The 21,287-nt window shown below is 41.7% G+C and overlaps 1 protein-coding gene across 2 annotated transcripts in view; it reads left to right on the plus strand.

The window, feature by feature from the left end:
• Positions 1 to 21,287, plus strand: part of MYO3A (myosin IIIA) — a 285,335-nt gene that overhangs the window by 200,837 nt on the left and 63,211 nt on the right. The window lies entirely within an intron of this gene.

Here is a 21,287-nt window from a genome sequence, read left to right on the forward strand (position 1 = left end):
CAGACAGACTTGATGATGTTGACATCAGGGCTCTGTGGGGGCCAAAACATCATTATCAGGTCTCCTTGTTCTTCTTTAAGCTGAAGATAGTTCTTAAAGACATTGTCTGTATGTTTGAGGTCGTTCTCCTGCTGCAGAATACATTTGGGGCTAACCACACACCATCCTGATGGTATGGCATGATGGATATGTATCTGCTTGTATTTCTCAGCATTGAGGACACCATTCATCCTAACCAAATCTCCAACTCCATTTGCAGAAATGGAGCCCCAAACTTGGAAGGAACCTACCTCATGCTTCACTGTTGCCTGCAGATACTCATTATTATACCACTCTCCAGCCCTTCGGCAAACAAACTGCCTTCTACTACAGTCAAATATTTCAAATTGTGACATTATTCCAGAGCACCTGCTGCAATTTTTCCGCATCCTAGTTCCTATGTTTTGTGCATAGTTGAGTAGTTTGTTTCCATGTTTGGCCGCAATTCTTTCATGAAGACCACTTCTGTCCAGACTTCTCCAGACAGTATATGTGTGTACCTGGGTCCCACTGGTTTGCGCCAGTTCTGTGCTGATGGCACTGCTGGAAATCTTCTGATATTGAAGAGAGGTAAGAATGACGTGTCTTTCTGCTGCATTAAGTTTTCTCAGCCAACCACTGCGTCTATTGTCCTCAACGTTGCCCGTTTGGCTGCTCCTCATCCAGTTTTAAGCCTCCGACACATTTGTTTCAATTAATGACTGTGCTTCAACCTACACCTGTCTCTTTTCCTACAAAATCCTTGATTTTGTGCTAGTGAACAAAGTCTGCAAGTGAAAGAACTGATCCAGGTTTGAAGCCAAAGGGTAGTCACAGCATATATTGATTTGATTTAGATTTTTCTTCTGTTTGCTCACCTTGCATTCTGTAAATTGATAAAATAAACAATTAAAATATATATTTTTGAAAGCACTCTTACTTTACAGAAATTCTTCACACCTGCCTGAAACTTTTAGTGCTTTAATAGCGTAACTTTGTAAAAGTGGTACTATTAAGAAATACCTGGATCTGGCACATGTGTCGGTAAAGCTACTGAAAATTTAATTTTTGAATCTGGAGCAGGTCATTTGAAAGGGTCATAGCTTCCAAAAAGTGTTATTAGGGATTTATTGAATTCCCCGAATAAGCACTGAATCTGTAATGATACATATTGCAATTTTGTCCATGCATTCAATACAGGTAAGCATGTTTTTTGGATTACTGACATTTATTTTACAGTTGATACTCTTAGAGGCACCTTTTCTTTATATGTATACAGCCACATTGGAGCCATAAAGATTGGATGAAGGCAGCCTTGGAGGTTGCTACATATTTACCCAGGGCTGTTGTTTGTTGTTAAGGACAATTGCAACCCCAAATATTGGGTACTGCTTTGGAATTTTAGATTTTGTAATAATAACACTTTTGGAATCCCTATGTATGTGTCTACTATATAGTATTGTATTATTAAATTTTTAGTTAGTACTACAATAAACAATAACAAGGTTGGTTACAAATGAAAAGCTGTCTGTCTGAATGCGACATCTTCGCCAACTGAGATTATTGTAAGTTTCTGCTGCTTATGGTCATCCAATGATTACAATCTGCAAAGGAGGGCTTGGAAGCCACAATAGAAATGCATTCTGTAAAGGGGTACTTGGATTTGCTGCCTGTGTACAGTTGTCATGCTGTGTTTTTTCCACATAATTAAATGCAAAATACCTTGTTCTGGTTTGAATATAGCACCTGCTCAGTTTCTGAAAACAAATTAACATTTTCAGAAAGCTTTTGCACAGTCTGTGTCCCAGCCTTCTCCCTGTGCCGTGTTTCTGTGTCAAGACGATATCTAAAGGTATTTACAGGTTCATTTAGTTCCTTTGCGTCTTTTCTGTCAGATTCCATTATTGGAAATGTTTTGAGGCAGAAATCTCTGTATCCTGACAACTTTTCAGCTGATGAAATCCGGCAATTTTTTATTTATTTTTTGTCATTTGTATTTCAGGCTTGTACAGAAAGCAAATGACGTTTTTTATTTTTTTTTCTTGTAAAACAGAACATGGCGTGTTTACTGATCCATACTGAAATGAAAATGTTTTTTTTCTCTACTGCTGGAAGTGAGAGATCATTTAAGGGAAAGGAATAATTTAATTAATGATGGTGTTATTTTTGTCACACTGGTTGACATACAGTGGGGCAAAAAAGTATTTAGTCAGCCACCAATTGTGCAAGTTCTCCCACTTAAAAAGATGAGAGAGGCCTATAATTGTCATCATAGGTGGTATACCTCAACTATGAGAGACAAAATGTGGAAACAAATCTAGACAATCACATTGTCTGATTTTTGAAAGAATTTATTTGCAAATTATGGTGGAAAATATGTATTTGGTCACCTACAAACAAGCAAGATTTCTGGCTCTCACAGACCTGTATCTTCTTCTTTAAGAGGCTCCTCTGTCCTCCACTCATTACCTGTATTAATGGCACCTGTTTGAACTTGTTATCAGTATAAAAGACACCTGTCCACAACCTCAAACAGTCACACTCCAAACTCCACTATGGTGAAGACCAAAGAGCTGTCGAAGGACACCAGAAACAAAATTGTAGACCTGCACCAGGCTGGGAAGACTGAATCTGCAATAGGCAAGCAGCTTGGTGTGAAGAAATCAACTGTGGGAGCAATAATTAGAAAATGGAAGACATACAAGCCCACTGATAATCTCCCTCGATCTGGGGCTCCACGCAAGATCTCACCCCGTGGGGTCAAAATGATCACAAAAACCGTGAGCAAAAATCCCAGAACCACACGGGGGGACCTAGTAAATGACCTGCAGAAAGCTGGGACCAACGTAACAAAGGCTACCATCAGTAACACACTACGCTGCCAGGGACTCAGATCCTGCAGTGCCAGATGTGTCCCCCTGCTTAAGCCAGTATCTGGGCCCGTCTGAGGTTTGCTAGAGAGCATTTGGATGATCCAGGAGAGGATTGGGAGAATGTCATATGGTCAGATGAAACCAAAGTAGAACTGTTTGGTAGAAACACAACTCGTCGTGTTTGGAGAAGAGAGAATGCTGAGTTGCAACCAAACAACACCATACCTACTGTGAAGCATGGAGGTAGCAACATCATGCTTTGGGGATGTTTCTCTGCAAAGGGAACAGGACGACTGATCCGTGTACATGAAAGAATGAATGGGGCCATGTATCGTGAGATTTTGAGTGCAAACCTTCTCCCATCAGCAAGGGCATTGAAGATGAAACGTGGCTGGGTCTTTCAGCATGACAATGATCCCAAACACACTGCCCGGGCAAGGAAGGAGTGGCTTAATAAGAAGTATTTCAAGGTCCTGGAGTGGCCTAGCCAGTCTCCAGATCTCAACCCCATAGAAAACCTTTGGAGGAAGTTGAAAGTCCGTGTTGCCCAGCGACAGCCCCAGAACATCACTGCTCTAGAGGAGATCTGCATGGAGGAATGGGCATGGGCCAACATACCAGCAACAGTGTGTGACAACCTTGTGAAGACTTATGCCACGTACACACGACCGGACTTTACGGCATACTTTGCCCGGCGGACTTTTTGACGGACTTTACGCAGAACCAAGTATGCCGTAAAGTCCAGTCGTGTGTACGCGGCATTGCTGAAAACGTTTTGACCTCTGTCATTGCCAACAAAGGATATATAACAAAGTATTAAGATGAACTTTTGATATTGACAAAATACTTATTTTCCACCATAATTTGCAAATAAATTCTTTCAAAAATCAGACAATGTGATTGCATGGATTTGTTTCCACATTTTGTCTCTCATAGTATACCTATGATGACAATTACAGGCCTTTCTCACCTTTTTAAGTGGGAGAACTTGCACAATTGGTGGCTGACTAAATACTTTTTTGCCCCACTGTATAGAGGACAGCATATATGGAGGGCTTCTTGCACAGACCTGTCACTAGCATTCTCCCAGCAGATCCTCCTTTTTCTGCAGAGATTTGCTTGCATATACAGTATGTCCCAGTTACCATTGCTTTTAAAGTCTTGATCGCAAGTTGTTGGGAGCTGTACTGGAAGTCTTTGCTAGGGGTTAGGGCCGTCTTTAGCACAAGGCAAATGGGGCACCTGCCCTGGGCCCAATCTTTGTTGGGGGGGCCCATGCTACCCGCGAATTGGGGCCTCAATGATGGCTTTGCAGAGCGCACAGAGGACACAGGAGGCTGTATTCCCGAGCTAGCCAGCAAAAGGGGGCAGGGCAGGGAGCTCCAATGATGCCCCATGCAGCCTGTATGCTTGGAACAGAGGGGCTGTAGTGAGAGCAGTGATCAGAGTGGGAGCGTCAGTGGAGCTTCTGGCCCTGCCCCCTCCATACTGGCTTGGGAATACAATGGTCCGGGGGCAGGACTGGGACCTCCACTGACACTCTAAACCCATCCCATGCAGCCTGTATGTCTACTGTAGCATGTCCTTAGTCTCTGATTGTCTCCTGTAGCATGTCCTTAGTCTCTGATTGTCTCCTGTAGCATGTCTGCAGTCTCTGATTTTCTCCTGTAGTATGTCCGCAGTCTCTGTTGGTTTCCTGTAGCATGTCCTTAGTCTCTGATTGTCTCCTGCAGTATGTCCGCAGTCTCTTATTGTTTCCTGTAGCATGTCCGCAGTCTCTGATTGTTTCCTGTAGCATGACCGCAGTCTCTGATTGTCTCCTGTAGCATGTCCGCAGTCTCTTATTGTCTCCTGTAGCATGTCCTTAGTCTCTGATTGTCTCTTGTAGCATCTCCGCAGTCTCTGATTTTCTCCTGTAGTATGTCCGCAGTCTCTGTTGGTTTCCTGTAGCATGTCCTTAGTCTCTGATTGTCTCCTGTAGTATGTCCGCAGTCTCTTATTGTTTCCGGTAGCATGTCCGCAGTCTCTGATTGTCTCCTGTAACATGTCCACAGTCGTCTCTGATTGTCCCCTGTAGCATGTCTGCAGTCTCAGATTTGTCTCCTGCAGTATGTCCGCATTCTCTGACTCTGTCCTGCAGTATGTTTGCAGTCTCTGATGCTCCCCTGCAGTATGTTTGCAGTCTCTGACCCTCTCCTGTACTATGTCTGCACTCTCTGACCCTCTCCTGTAATATGTGTATTCATGTGCCGCTTTACTTGCTCAATTATTTGGGATTGCTCCACTGCTCAGTGAGTGGTAATGATGTGCATTAACCTGTAGCAATCAATCAGTGAACAGTAGTGATCTGCTGTAATCTCTAGCAACCAATCAGTAAGTGGTAATAATGTGCTGTAACCCCTAGCAACCAATTAGTGAGTGCTAATAATGTGCAGTAACCTCTAGCAACCAATCGGCAAGCAGAAATTATGTGTTATAACCACTAGCAACCAGCCATTGAGCGGTAAGGATAGGCTGTAACCTCTGGCAACCAATCGCTGCGTGATCTGCTGCAGTAAACTGATTTGGAGTCTACCTGCTATTTTTTGTATGTCTCAGAATGGAGGGAGGGGGCCCAAGAAAATGTTTGCCCAGGGCCCAATAAATATTAAAGACGGCCCTGCTTGGGGTACTTTGGTTTGTTTATGGTGGTGTAGTGCACCCCATGTAGCAGCCGCTGGTGAATCGGAACCCCCACCCTGCACAGCCAGGTACACCAAATATTTTTTTACTTTTTTTTTAAGTTTTATCTATATGTGAGGATGTGATGATCATACACTGGTAAGCACCCCCTGCACAGAGGATACAAAAGAAAATGTGCACATACCAAGACATGAAAAGAGAATTCGGGGGACTCAGGGGAAGCAGCTGAATCAGCGTCAGAAGGTAGACAAGAGGACATGGGAAGACAGCAAAATAAACAGCAGGTTGACAGGAGGATATGGAGTGATGGAAGATCAAGCAATAGCAGGTAGACCAGAGAATATGGATAGACAGCAGAAAAAGCAACAGTGGGTGGAAAGTAGGATATGGGGAGACACTCGAATAACAACAGGAGGTGGACAGAAGGACATGAGGAACACCAGAACAAGCAACATCAGGTAGATGGAGGAGGACAAGGGGAGATAGTAGAACAAACAGCAGGTAGAGAGGAGGACGTGGGGAGATAGCAGAATAAGCAACAGCAGGTGGTCAGGAGGAGGTGGCAGGAGTCCCAAAAGGAAAATGTGCTGGTGGATACTGTATGACCAATGAGTCCCACTTGTTGATTCAAAGACTGACTATTCTTTTATTGACCAACCAGTCCCCATATGGACAGTCACACATGCCTGGCTAAATGAATCCACTGTATAACAGTCAGTAATAGATAACCTACAGGCAGATCAGACAATCATTAATCACAAAGAAGCAGAGATATTACATTACCATGGAAACTACTGTTATCTTTTTCAGTAGATGTGATACCAAGGAGGGAGACTGAATACAGAAACCCCTGAAATGTGAGGTACAGCAGTAATACTAACAAAGAAATGGACATACTGTCTGTGTAGATGTTTCCTGCTACACAGAGACCCTAAGGGTATTGAAAAGTTTTATTAGGACAGGTGATCAGGATGGAGCAGATTCATCCTGCTGCTGATCATTTTTCAGTGAAAGGTGGATTAAACCGAGCCAAGAAACTGCAGTATGTAAAGACACCCCCCCCCCAAACTAGGGGGTACCCCTCAGGGCGACCAAGAGCCTCCACAATACTGTACCTCCACCTGATTGCCCTGCTGGCATGGCCCATGTTTATTTATGCGGCAGTCTATGCAATATTCATGGCAGCCCCTCCTTGCCCCCACCCTCTAGTTCTTTTTTTTCAATGAAATGATTTTTATTTAATTTTTCCATTATACAACAAAACTCAAGACATACAAAACATTTCCAACAATCAACCCCACTAAACAACAAAAAAACCCAGAAAAACCACCAAAACAAAATTAATATTTGCGCCAACCAGTTTATACTTTAAATATTGTCATAGACCCTTTATCATGTTGAGTTTAATAATTACCTTCTTCCTACATAAGAATAACAGCAATATGGAGTTAACCAGTATTTTTAATGTAATTATTGCATCTTAATGCTATATATATATATATATATATATATATATATATATATATACACAGTACATATGCAGTTATCCCCTCCAAACATTTATCTCATTAGTGACTTTCCTCTACACCATTAATATGCTCAACTGACTGTTCAGACAAGTTGGAGATCTGGCCACCAAGACCAGATTTTTACAAATTTTTTAGGGCTGCTCTTATGTTTATATGTAAATTCCTTGCACCTTAAATTAAGATTCACTTTGACCCATTGATCTATTGTTGGCGGATAATTTGATTTCCATTTTTGTAATATAAGTTTATGGGCTATATACATAGATCTCAACTACATCACCTGCATTTTAATTGGGGTAGTGCCTTCTGATACAATCCCTAACAATGCTATTTCTGGATCAGGGTGAATCTGTGTAAAACATATAGTATTTAAAGTACCAAATACACACTCCCAATAACAATGCAGTATAAGATGTATAAGTGTACCTATATCAGTGGTGCACCTTGGGCAATTTCATGTAATTGCTTTTCCCCAAGAATGTAACTTTTAGGCCTCATGCCCACGTTTTTACAGCCACTTTTTTGAGTGTTTTTTGCAGCTTAAAAACGCCTCTCCATGTTAGCCTAAGGCATCATGCCCACCATGGCATTTTTGAGCTGCAAGTGGCATAAGCATTTTTAAGCTAAAAAAAAAACCAGGACCAGTGCGTTCTGAGGCTCCAGCGCTAGAGCTGTAAAAACGCCAGAAACTGGTAAAAGGTCTTAAATGCGATTTAACGGGGCTTAACGCTGTATACACAGCGTTATGCATCGTCCCACGTTTCTCTGTCTCTATTCAAAATCAATGGTTCCCTATGGGAGCCCATTGATTTGAATAGAAGTCTCACCAGAAGTCGGATCAAGATGATCCAACTTGCGGTGTGATTTGTGTGCCGAGAATCTTGAAGGGAACCCTGACAAAATTTTGCGTGAGGTACCCCCCAAGATCCATACCAGACCCTTATCCGAGCACGCAGGGCAGCAGGTCAGGAAAGGGGGGGGCGCTCCTGGACCATACCAGGCCACATGCCCTCAACATGGGAGGTGGGTGCTTTGGGGCAGAGGGGGCCCCTGCACCCCCCACCCCAAAGCACCTTGTCCCCATGTTGATGAGGACAAGGGCCCCTTCCCGACAACCCTTGCCCGGTGGTTGTCGGGGTCTGCGGGTTGGGACTTATCATGATCTGGAAGCCCCCTTTAACAAGGGGCCCCCCAGATCACGGTCCCCCTACCCTAGGTGAATGAGTATGGGGTACATCGTACCCCTACCCATTCACCTAAATAAAAAAGTGTAAAAAATAAACACACTACAGGGGTTTTTAAAGTATTTTATTAAAGCAGCTCCGGCTCTTCTCCTCTGTCTTCTGCTCTTTTGCTGTGTCTTCTCCCCTCTCCAGTTCTTCTCCCCTCTCTCCGCTATCTTCTGCTCTTTTGCTGGGTCTTCTCCCCCCTCCGGGTCTTCTCCTCTCTCTTCTGCTCTTTTGCTGGGTCTTCTCCCCTCTCCGGTTCTTCTCCTCTCTCCCCGCTATCTTCTTCTCTCTTGCTGGGTCTTCTCCCTCTGTTCTTCTTCCGATGTTGACTTGACGCGATCTCCCGATGTAATGCTGGGTCCTCCGCATGCAATGACTTATATTGGCATGGGGCGGGGCCACCCGATGACATAAGTTAGAGGACACGCCCCTTGTGATGTCATCACCCCATAATGCCCTGGGTGATGACATCACAAGGGGCGTGTCCTCTAACTTACGTCATCGGGTGGCCTCACCCCATGCCAATATAAGTCATTGCATGCGGAGGACCCAGCATTACATTGGGAGAATGCGTCAAGTCGACATCAGAAGAAGAACAGAGGGAGAAGACCCAGCAAAAGAGCAGAAGATAGAGGTAGTTGCAGATTCTTCCATATAGGCATATATTGAGTATATCTCTCATAATAAGTAATTTGTTGGATAGTACAAATGTTATGAATTAAATAAAATATGGGATAACTAAGTTTACTAAAAAAGTGGTAGGCTATTATTAACTGCACATGTGGATCTACCGGAAGTTGGGAAAATATAATTTGCTGTATGGACTCCTAATGATCTACAGCATTCCTACCATATGGTTGCTGAAGTTGTGATGCCAGATAGTACAGTCTGGCATTGGGAACAGCTAGACCTCCTTCATCCTTAGGCAACTGCAGGATTCTCAGTCCTATCCGGAGATGTTTATATCTCCAGATAAGATCTCTAAACAAAGCATCTACTTGTATAAAAAATTTCTGAGGCAGCCATACAGGACAGTTGTGTAAAAAAATCTAATAGTTATAGCATCCAAACCATCTTTATAAAATTAACTCTGCCAATTACCGTTAAAGGTAACTTACTCCAAGTTTTCCCTACTTGTTTAAAACGCTTGGAACAAAGTGGAACAAAATTCTTCTCTACATATGCACTCACTTGTGATGTAATTTATACATACAGATATTTAAATGTAGAGACTACAGCAATTTGGGACGCAGAGGTTGGCAGATCAGTTACCAGGGGGTCTACAGGTAGAAGAACTGACTTATCCCAGTTTATTGTACAGCCTGAAAAAGAGCCATATGTGTTAATTAAAGACATCACTGCTATTAAGGAGGATGAAGTGCCTCCCAAAAATAAAAGAGTGTCGTCAGCATATAGAGCAATCTTGTCCTCTCCTAAGGGTCTACAAAATCCAATAATATTCAATGATTGACGGATAGCAGCAGCCAAAGTTTCAAGAGTCAAGGCAAAGAGTAAAGGCAGTAAGGGGCACCACTGTCTGGTTCTTCGTTGCAATGAGAAAGGCGCGGATACATGTCCATTTACTTGTACCCATGCTACTGGGGCAGCATAAAGGAGTTGAATCCAGCTTATAAACTGGGGTCCAAAACCAAACTTCTCAAGACAATGCCTTAGGAAATCCCATTCTTTACTGTCAAAAGCTTTTGCTGCATCAAGTGACAATATAGCTCTGTTAACTACATTTTTAGACGGAACCTGCAGGTTAAGTAATAAATGTCTTATATTCACTGCAATAGATCTATTTGGAATAAAGCCAGATTGATCTAAGTGCACTTAGATATTACTTTCATCAATCTAATAGCTAACACTTTTGTCAATAACTTCACATCCGATGTAAGTAGTGATATTGGGCGATATGATTCTGGATTATTAGGAGATTTGTCAGGTTTTAGTAGGACTATAATAATCGCTTCATTCATAGAAGGAGGGAGATGTCCATATTCCAAAGCTGCATTAAAAACCTCTAATAGTTCAGGCCGCAAAATAGCTCCATAGATTTTATAGACTTCCCCTATTAAGCCACGTGCACCTGGGGCTTTATTATTAGGCAAACTGCCAGAAGCAACCTGGAGTTCCTCTAGTGCAGTGGTTCTCAACTCCAGTCCTCAGGACCCACCAACAGGCCAGGTTTGCAAGATAGCTGAAATACATCACAGGTGATATCATTTGCTGCTCAGTGATTGCAGTATTCTAGTCTGCAACTCTCCAAGGTAATACTTAAAATCTGGCCTGTTGGTGGGTCCCGAGGACTGGAGTTGAGAACCACTGCTCTAGTGTCAAAGGTTGATCCAGCATATTTCTATCAGCCACAGACAGCTCTGTTAATGTAATAGAATTATGAAAAAGTTGCAAATCAGCCTCCTTATAGGATACTTTACTGCTATACAGGTTTTTAAAAAAAAAAACACTAATGATATCTCTAAGGTAGTACATACTGTTTCAGTTGGAGAAACTTGCAGTTCCACCGCTTGTGTCATTGGCTTTTGAGCTTTTACTATTGCTGCTAAAAAGGTGGCCCGTATTTTCCCCATCCTCAAAGTAAGATTGCTGGAGAAAAAAACGTTTCTGCTCTGCTTTTTTATGAGATATATCATTATATATTTGTTGTTTTTGTATCCATTTCTGTTGTGTTTCTACAGTAGGATTCGCTATATATTGAAGTTCGGCCTTTAAAACATCTTCAGCCACAGAACGTTCCCAAGCCCTAGATCTTTTTTTAATCTTCGAGATTTGGGAAATAAATTTGCCTCTTATATAGGCTTTTACGGAATCCCAATTGATCTGTAAAGGTATAGAGGGCTTGTTAACAATACCATAGGTCAAATTATCAAGCAGTATTTTCTGTTTTGAAGGAAAAAGGTTGAACCAATAAAGATTAACTTTCCATAAGGTATGAAATCTGAGTTGAATATAACGTTAATTTAAGAACCAATGGGGAGTGATCAGACAACCCCCTAGCTGCATAGGTCACTTCAGATATCTCAGGTAGCATTGCGGGAGTAACTAATGCCAAGTCTATTCTAGATAAGGCCCTATGGGTGCTAGAGAAACAAGAAAACACTCTATCATAAGGATGTAACATTCTCCAGACATCCATCAACCCAATCTCCCAAATAGAGCCAGCAAAAGAAATATGTACACGGGTCGCTTGAGCCACAGCCATGCCAAATTTATCTAAAGAGGAGTCAAGATAATTATTAAAGTCTCCTACTATTAACCAAGGAACATCAGATTTATCAGAGGTATTAATTCAATAATTCTTTAACCACTTGCCTACTGGGCACTTAAACCCCCCTCCTGCCCAGACCAATTTTCAGCTTTCAGTGCTCTCACACTTTGAATGACAATTACTCAGACTCAGTATTACTTGAATGTAATACTGTACCCAAATGAATTTTTTTGTCCTTTTTTTCATACAAATAGAGCTTTCTTTTGGTGGTATTTGATCACCTCTGGGTTTTTTATTTTTTTGCGCTATAAATGAAAAAAGACTGAAAATTTTGAAAAAAAAAAACGCATTTTTCTTAGTTTCTGTTTTAACATTTTGCAAATTATAAATTTTTCTTCATAAATTTTGGTCACAATTTATACTGCTACATATGTTTGGTAAAAAATAACCCAAATTAGTGGATATTATTTGGTCTTTGTGAAAGTTAGAGAGTCTACAAGCTGTGGTGCAAATCATAAAAAATGTATCACATCTGATGTACTGATGGCCTATCTCATTTCTTGTTACCCGAACAAGTCAGGAAAGAACAAATACCCCCCAAATTACCCCTTTTTTGAAAGTAGACATCCCAAGGTATTTAGTAATTTAGTAATTCTTTGCAAAATGAAGATTTTTTTTTCCCCACAAAATTGTCATTGCAATAGGTTATTTCTCCCACATGGCACCACATGTGTATGACTTTTTCACAGCCTAGCCACATTGAGAGGCCCAACATGCAGGGAGCACCATCATGTGTTCTAGGAGCATAAATTACACATCTAACTTGTTGACTACCTATTACACTTTTGAAGGCCCTGGAGCACCAGGACAATGACACGTGACACTGACGTGGCACTGATGACAGATGGCACTGATATGTGGCACTGATGACACGTGACACTGATGTGGCACTGATGACAGATGGCACTAATACGTGGCACTGATGACACGTGACACTGATGACAGATAGCACTAATACGTGGCACTGGTGACACGTGACACTGATGACAGATGGCACTAATATGTGGCACTGATGACAGATGGCACTAATACATGGCACTGATGACAGATGGCACTAATACGTGGCACTGATGACAGATGGCACTAATATGTGGCACTGATGACATGTGACACTGATGACAGATGGCACTAATATGTGGCACTGATGACAGATGGCACTAATATGTGGCACTGATGACAGATGCACTTATACATGGCACTGGGGACAGATGGCACTGACAGGTGGCAGTGGGGACAGATGGCACTGACAGATGGCAGTGGGGACAGATGGCAGTGACAGATGGCAGTGGGGACAGATGGCAGTGGGGACAGATGGCACTGTGATCACTTTATTTGCCTTTTTTTTTTTTCTGACATTCACAATCTGCAGCCGTTAGCTCTCCCATATGAGAGAAGATCTCATATGTTTACGTATGAGATCATCTCTCATTGGAAGCTCCTATCGCGCTGTAAACGGCCACTGTCATTGGCCATTTACAGCGATCTGTGACTGGCTGTGTCCAAGGGACACGGCCAGCACAGAATTTCCCTGATGCGCGCCCGTGGGAGCGTGCATCACAGAAGTAAACAGGAGGACGTTCAGGGACACCCTCCCAGCAATTGGCGTCTGCAACCTCTAGTGTCCGTTTAAATTTGTCCTTCCTGCAGGACAAATGAACATCATTTGCTATCAATATAGATACACCTCTAGAATGTGTAGTATAAGTAGAATGATATTGCCTACTATATTGTACACGCTTCAAATAATTCAAATTATGTATATTTAAATGGGTTTCCTGCAGGCAGATAATAGACAGAGAAATCTGTTTCAATGTAGTAAACATCGCTTGTCTCTTTACTGGATCACTAAACCCCCTAACATTCCAAGATACCAAAACTTGCATTAAAGCTGACATATTGCTATAGTATCAGACTCAGGTCCATAACATTGAATCAAAAAATCCTTGAAATTAGGGGATATAATATTAAAAAGGTCCTATCTATAACTCATTTGCTCATTTCAATAGTACCGCCAAGTTGAGGTCCCTTGAAGTTTTTGTGGAAAAAAGGTTTTTATATTCATTTTAAATATCTGGTACACATATTTAGCAGATTTATTAAAATAAAAAATAAAAAACACACAAAGAAAGATAATATATCCATAAACAAAGAAAGACCATAAAAATTCCAGAAATAAGAAACAAAAAATAAACAAACCTTTCCCACGGGAAAAGAAAATAGAGTCCATTCTGTAATTTTACTGGACTCTCTCCCCCGGCTCTATATATTTAGAACTATCAATCCAGCTGACTACTAGAAATATATTTTGAAGAAGAAAAAAAAAAGAAAACAGCCCACTTTTCCTCTCCCCTCCCCTCTTCTCCCCTCCTCACCCCCCCCCCCCCACCATAACTTAATCCCATTATATTTATTAAAATGCCCATCCATCCATTCAGCGACTGCAAGTGGCATATCAAAAAAATGTACAGCTTCATTTGCCACCACTCTAAGTTTAGCATTTAGTAGTTACAGCATTGAATATGATAACTGTAGAGTCTGCAATCTTTTTTTTCACATCCTGAAATTTAACATGCTGTTTTTGTACTTCTGGGGAAAAATCAGGACAAAACATAATTTTAGTTCCATTAAAAATAACTTCCTTTAGTAATCTAACTCTTCAGAGAATAATATCTCTGTCACATTGATTCAGTAGCAGTGCTAAAAATGCCAGTGGGGGAGTTCCTTCTGGTAGTGGCCTAGTAGGTACTCTATGTGCTCTCTCAACTGAGAAGGCCATTGAAAGGTGGTCTTTCCCAATAGTCTCCCATAGCCATGTTTCTGCGAACTCTGTAGGATTAGTTCCCTCAGAGTGCTCTGGGAAACCCACCATACTGATAATGTTACATCAAAGGCAGTTTTCAAGATCTTCTAACTTAACGAGCATTAGTATCGGATCTTTTCATCATCTCTTTAATGTCTGTGCCCAATGGCTGAGAGATGTCTTCTAATTCTTTAACATGGCCTTCCAGAGAAGATGTTTGTTCCCGTATTTTCTGTACATCTTGACAAGGAAAGATAAATTCTTATTATTCTTATTATTAAGTCCTTGCACCTGCCCGTTTAAGTTGCATAAAGAATTTTGACATTGTTGCACCGCTTTTAACACATCTAATAATGTAGGCTCTGGTGGCGTTAATGATGTATACAGTCTTACATTCTTATCCATTTCTTCCACATCACATATCTTTTGATCCACATGTTTATATAAAACAAAAATAGTTGTATCTATTCCAGTGCAAGCATGTTCCAATTTTTCACTGGCTACATGCTGAGAGACCTCGTTTTCACTATCTTTAGGTGACAATGCAAATTTTGCAAGCTTAGCAGCTGCAGCTTTTTTTAGCCTTCTCCTTCGCAGATTTACTGCCTTGTGTTTGCTGAGAAAGTCTGTCAGCATCTTGCATAGGAGCTGTAGAATTTATTGCCCCCTGTCCTTCCTTCTTCTTCGTCATATCTCCAAAAAAAAGGGAATCCTTTAAACCAGGGGTAGGCAACCTGGGGCCCTCCAGCTCCAGCTGGAACTACATTTCCCATGAAAATATGGTGGTGGCTAGATGGTACCATGAGATACAGCACCTCATCCCCGAATTAATCAAATAGCTAGTGGATATAGGGACAGTTGATTATAACGGTACTAGGATGAAAAAGAATACAAAGAGGAATAAGAAGGTTTTTAAAAAAGGCAAAAATTACAAAGTTTATTAATTGGTAATAACACATACATAGAAAAAACACATTTAGATGGATTTACACTTAAAATGAATTTGTATACTGTATGCGACCCAAAGTGAGGTGGAGTAGGCCAGATGGAGATGGCCGTTAGAATAGAGGCTCGATTTCCTACATGTTTCGCCAAGACATTGGCTTCCTCAGGGAACAAGAGCTCAAAATTGAATATATAAAAGGGTCTGTATATAATGATACATAAAAACATCATGTAAACATAATTATTTGACAAAACGGTATTACATGCACAATCAAAAAAAAGTTTTTTTGGTGTTATGGCTGGACAATCATGCATCAAGGTATTACCACCAAATCCGGTAGCGCAGACGTACCTGAAACGCCGACACCCAGGGGGGGGGCCGCAGGAGGCGTCGCCACAAGGGAGAATGGAGCAAGCCGCGCCGTGTAGTGTGCCTGCAAGGGGTACACAGTAAACCTGGCAAAGGAATGTGTTGGAAGTATGTGAGTAAATATCGGGTTTTGCACGTAAAGGAGTACTACAAATGATGCAATTTGTGCGTCAATTGTATAGAACAAAAGAATATATATATATATGTGTACTATTGGATAAAAGTGTACTAAACTCACACTCTTCTTAAAAGACGATAGATTACAATGGGCACAGGGAGCCTGTAGATGGATACACACACACAGCAAGGCAATTGACAAAATCGGCAATCAATTGACAAAAGGCCTGAATAGGAGAATAAATTGCTTTAAAATGGGACAGATGGTCGTTATAAAAGGTGACCGATAAAGAATCTTCGAAAAAAAAAAAAAAAAAAACTACATTTCCCATGAGGCATTGCAAGGCTGGTAGTTACAACTACTCCAAGAGGCATGATGGGACTTGCAGTTCTGCAACAGCTGGAGGGCCCCAAGTTGCCTACCCCTGCTATAAACAATATAAGTTTTTCCCCTCCCTTCCTTCTCTCCTCCTCCTTTTTTTATAGTTTTATATTTTTATTTCCACCCCTCTTTCTTAATTATTTAATAAACAGTTTTTTCTGCTGCTTTACAGCTCAGCTCTTCTCAGCTTTTAAGCTATCAAAATGAAAATTACTTGTATTCGGCTATCAATTGGATTTCCACAGGATTTCCACTGGCTCTACTGAGTTCACACTAGGTTTTCAGCTAGCATACGGCTGTGCTCTGCAGTAATGAGGTCTAAGGAGAATCAGAACACCTGCCACCCGGACACACCGGGCGTAAATCTTGGGAAGTCTGCCAGTCCAATCAACAGGATAGGAGAGCTGGAGCATGCCCAACATATGTCCTCTCACATCCTCACCCCATTTAGTGAGCACCCTATAGTTCTAGAAGGTTCCTCAACTTTCCAGACACCAGGGGGAGACACCAGAGAGCTGCCAAGATGAGTCATCCAGCCCTGGCCTCTAATAACCCTGACCCAATTTATGGACAGAATATATTTTACCTACTCTACCAATACTAGTAGCACACACTAGAGGGTGCTACATACTATAAGTGCCCTAAAGTGTCTTAATTAACCACTTCATGATCTGGCGTTGTTGATGCATTGACCCAGGCTAAATTTGTCAGTATGTGTCAGTTAAGGTAACAGTAATGACTAATTTCCCTATCAGAATATTCTTTTACATTTTGTTAGAATACATGAGGTTTTTATTTGGTACAATACTTTTATACTGTAAATACCTTGCTTGGGGTTTTGGTTGACAAATGGATTTTGATATTACTTTATTACTGCAATTGTGTCTCAGAAGTACATTAGTAAAAAGATGCACATTGTCATCTTCAGGTTGCAGTGGCATCTGCAGGAAAGGAGAGAAATCATTTTGATTGGCTTGCAAGGTGATCACAAGATCAAGAAATACACTGATTTCTTCTTGATCATTATGGGAAGACCTGGAGCTGTCACATATTAAGAAGTCAAAGAACTGGGAATACACACAGGTGCATATCCCCCTTCTCAGTTGGAGCTTTTATTAAACTTTTCACAGCATATCTAATGTAGATATAAGATGTCAGACCCTACACATACAGGTAGAAACATTATTAGGTATCAAAGTAAGTAAAGTGTTTCTTTTTGCACAGGTCCTCTGTGATCTATCAGAATTTGTAAAAGGAATAGTGCAGCGTGCAGTGATTTTGTATAAAGAACAGCAAACCCTAGCAAGCAACTGCTAAATGCAAAAGAAGAAGTTTAATAATTACAATAAAATGCTTTTCCCCTGTATGGTTTGCCTCTACCAGTCATTTATGTTGTACAATCACAAATAAATGGTTTCTGCACTCAAATAAATGGTATTTCTCTTTAAAAGCTTTCAGATCATCAGCTATATTTAAACCCTTAATGCTTTCATATTTATGAATCAAATGTTTTTTTATATGGCTGTAACTAAATGTTCCCTACTCTGTCTACATTGTGCTTTTTCTGTAAATCCGAGGCAGGAAAGCATGGTCATTATACACTAATTTGGAGTGATTGGGCACAGTGGGCACAGTGGGAGTAGAGAGCCAAGCCTTTAATATAATGGATCATTTTTGCTTACTATATGGGAAGCACCGGTGCTGTCATGTCTGTCTGTTATATTTGTATGTGTCTGGTTTGGAAAGTGGTTTTAGGTAAATACAGTGTTGATAGCTAAGTGGATGTATTGTATGTGGTCTTTACTAATAATGTTTTAGTTCTGCTTGAAAGATTATAGTTTTATATAGTTATCTACATATGAATTCATCCATATAAACATCTATCAAGCTGTATATATACTGCATATACTGCATATTTGTGTGGTATGACCACAGATGCTGCATGGGGCCAACTTCTCCTGGGCCCATTGGTTAAGGTTTTTTTGTACTGTATATTTAAGAGGTGTACAATAATTTTGCTGCCCTGTCTGACTTTATGCATAGCAATAAAAGCTGTTTTTGAAATTGGACAGTTGACATTAACATTGAAGTTGGGCGAACAGTTTGAGCCGAGCACAAGTTCATCCCAAACATTGCCTGTTCACCTGTCCGGGAACACCCGAATTTGCGGAGCGGTTGGCGGGGTGTTTGCCCTGCCCAGTGCATTCTAAGCCCTGATTGGGCAAAGCTTTTAATGGCTTTGAATAGCATGCACCGGTCGGTGATGTCAGAAAGGGCATTGCCACCAGGTGACGTCACCAGGTGGCCCTGCCCCTTACCTATTTTAAGAGCAGTCAAATGGCGGAGCAGACGTTTTAGTGGTTTGCCTTTATCGCGAGTGGAACTTTTTTTTCCGGGTCCAGGTGGGGATTCATGATGGATTTACATCAGGGGGACTTTTTTAAATAAAGGAATTGTCAAAATTGCCTCCTGTCTTTATTTCATTTTAAAAATTTTTTTCCATGAATGGGTAGGGGTACATTGTACCCCCCATGTTGAGGGCATGTGGCCTGGTATGGTTCAGGAGGTGCTCGATTGTCCCCCCCTTTCCTGACCTGCCAGGCTGCATGCCTGGATAAGGGTCTGGTATGGATTTAAGGGGTTCCCCTTAAAATCTATACCAGATCCTAAGAGCCTGGTATAAATTGGGGGGGGGATGCTATTTTTTTTTTTTTTACATTTTTGTATTGCTGGCAATGGTATTGTATTGCCGGCAATTTAAATGTCATTTTTTTCTTTATAAATGTCAGTTTTGCTGCAGCATGTTCTATACATGGTACAGATGCACCACTTTACAGGCAGATTAAAGGGGCTCCTCAGGCACTATAGTTAAAGTATTTTTAAATTTTTATAGTTTCACTGTAAGCATCATTAAAATCACTGCTCCTGTAAAAACGATCTTTAAAAAAAAAAAATGCATTGATACATGTCCCCCAGGGCAGTACCCAGGCCCCCATACCCTTTTTATGACAAATAACTTGCATATAAGCCTTTAATATAAAATAAATGAGGACTTTTGATTTTTCACGTTTGGGTCCCATAGACTTTAATAGGGTTCGGGCTTGAACTTCTGCGATATTTGAGAGTTCTGGCACGAACCGGACCAGGGGGTGTTCGGCCCAACTCTAATTAACATCTCTTAAACACAATGAAAAAAACGCTCCTGGTGAAGACCGCTGAGTTGCAAATAAACAGGCATCAGATGGGATGCACGCCCTGTCACTGCTGCAGGCAAATGGATAAACAAAAATAGGATGGCCGCACTGCCAAATTAGATGCAATAGAAAAGTGTTTATTGATCTTTCTGGGTCACTGTCCACGTTTCTTTTATGATTTGTCTTTGTTGCCTTCTTGTTTTCAAAAATGTCCACAATAAAGGCTGAGTGCCAAGTTTACTACCCCCTTTACTTTTTAAAAATATTTACATGCATACCATTTTTCTATGGGTCTTTGGTCCATTCACATGACATCACGTGCCCTTTTCTTCCTCCAGCGGTGGACAGGTCCTGAAAGCTGTAAAGAACACTTATGCCCTGTACACACTGACATTGATCGGACATTCCGACAACAAAATCCATTGATTTTGTCCGACGGATGTTGTCTCAAAGTTGTCTTGCATACACACGGTCGCACAAAGTTGTCGGAAAATCCAATCGTTCTGAACGCGGTGACATAAAACATGTACGTCGGGACTGTAAACGGGGCAGTAGCCAATAGCTTTCATCTCTTAATTTATTCTGCGCATGCGTGGCACTTTGTGCGTCGGATTTGTGTACACACGATCGTAATTTAACCGATCAGATTTTGTTGTCGGCAAATTTTATAGCCTGCTCTCGAACTTGTGTGTCGGAAATTCCGACGGAAAAAGTCCGATGGAGCCCACACACGATCGGAATTTCCGACAACACAATCCGATTGCACTTTTTCCGTTGGAAAATCCGACCCTGTGTACAGGGCATTATTTGTATTTTTTTCTATGAGCCAAAGACTTCTTGTTCCCCCACTGAGTGCCTTGCCACCTGCATTCAATGAAATTGGTTTGAATGGGGCTTGGTTGTCCTGAAAAGGAGGACAATTGCTAGACCTTGGAGAAGGTGGTTATTGCAGGTAGAGCTGCTCTGATATGTTAGCAAGACCTGGGCTACCTATATTTTTAATTTATATTTCGCTTAAGGAATTAGAGGAGTGCCAGTCTCCTCAACCATTTTACAGCATTTTTTTTTGCCACAAAACAACAGGTGCACTTTAACCACTTGCCGGCCGCCTAACGCAGATATACTGCAGCAGAATGGCACGGGCAGGCAAAATCACGTGCCTGGTACGTGATTGCCTTCCCGTGGGCGGGGGGGTCCGATCGGTGCCCGAGGCGGTCGGCTTTGGTCTGGGAGGGATGAGAGGTGAGGGGGAGACCATCCATTCGTGGCCCCCCCCTCGCGATCGCTCCCAGTCAATGAGATCATTCCCCTGCCTCTGTATAGTACACAGAGGCAGAGGAAATGATGTCATCTCTCCTCGGCTCAGCAGTTTCCGTTCCGGCGCCGAGGAGAGAAGACATCTGAGTGAGTTGTACAACACAACACACACAGTAGAACATGCCAGGCACACTTTACACCCCCCTTTACCCCCCGATCACCCCCTAATCACCCCTCCCCCCCGTCACACTGACACCAAGCAGTTTTTTTTTTTTTTTTCTGATTACTGCATGGTGTCAGTTTATGACAGTTAGTGTGGTAGGGCAGTAAGTGTTAGCCCCCTTTAGGTCTAGGGTACCCCCCTAATAAAGTTTTAACCCCTTGATCACCCCCCGTCACCAGTGTCGCTAAGCGATCATTCTTCTGATCGCTGTATTAGTGTCGCTGGTGACGCTAGTTAGGGAGGTAAATATTTAGGTTCGCCGTCAGCATTTTATAGCGTCAGGGACCCCCATATACTATCTAATAAATGTTTTAACCCCTTGATTGCTCCCTAGTTAACCCTTTCACCACTGATCACCGTATAACCGTTACGGGTGACG

This window comes from Aquarana catesbeiana, linkage group LG05, assembly GCF_042186555.1.
Source record: "Aquarana catesbeiana isolate 2022-GZ linkage group LG05, ASM4218655v1, whole genome shotgun sequence".
NCBI lineage: Eukaryota > Metazoa > Chordata > Amphibia > Anura > Ranidae > Aquarana > Aquarana catesbeiana.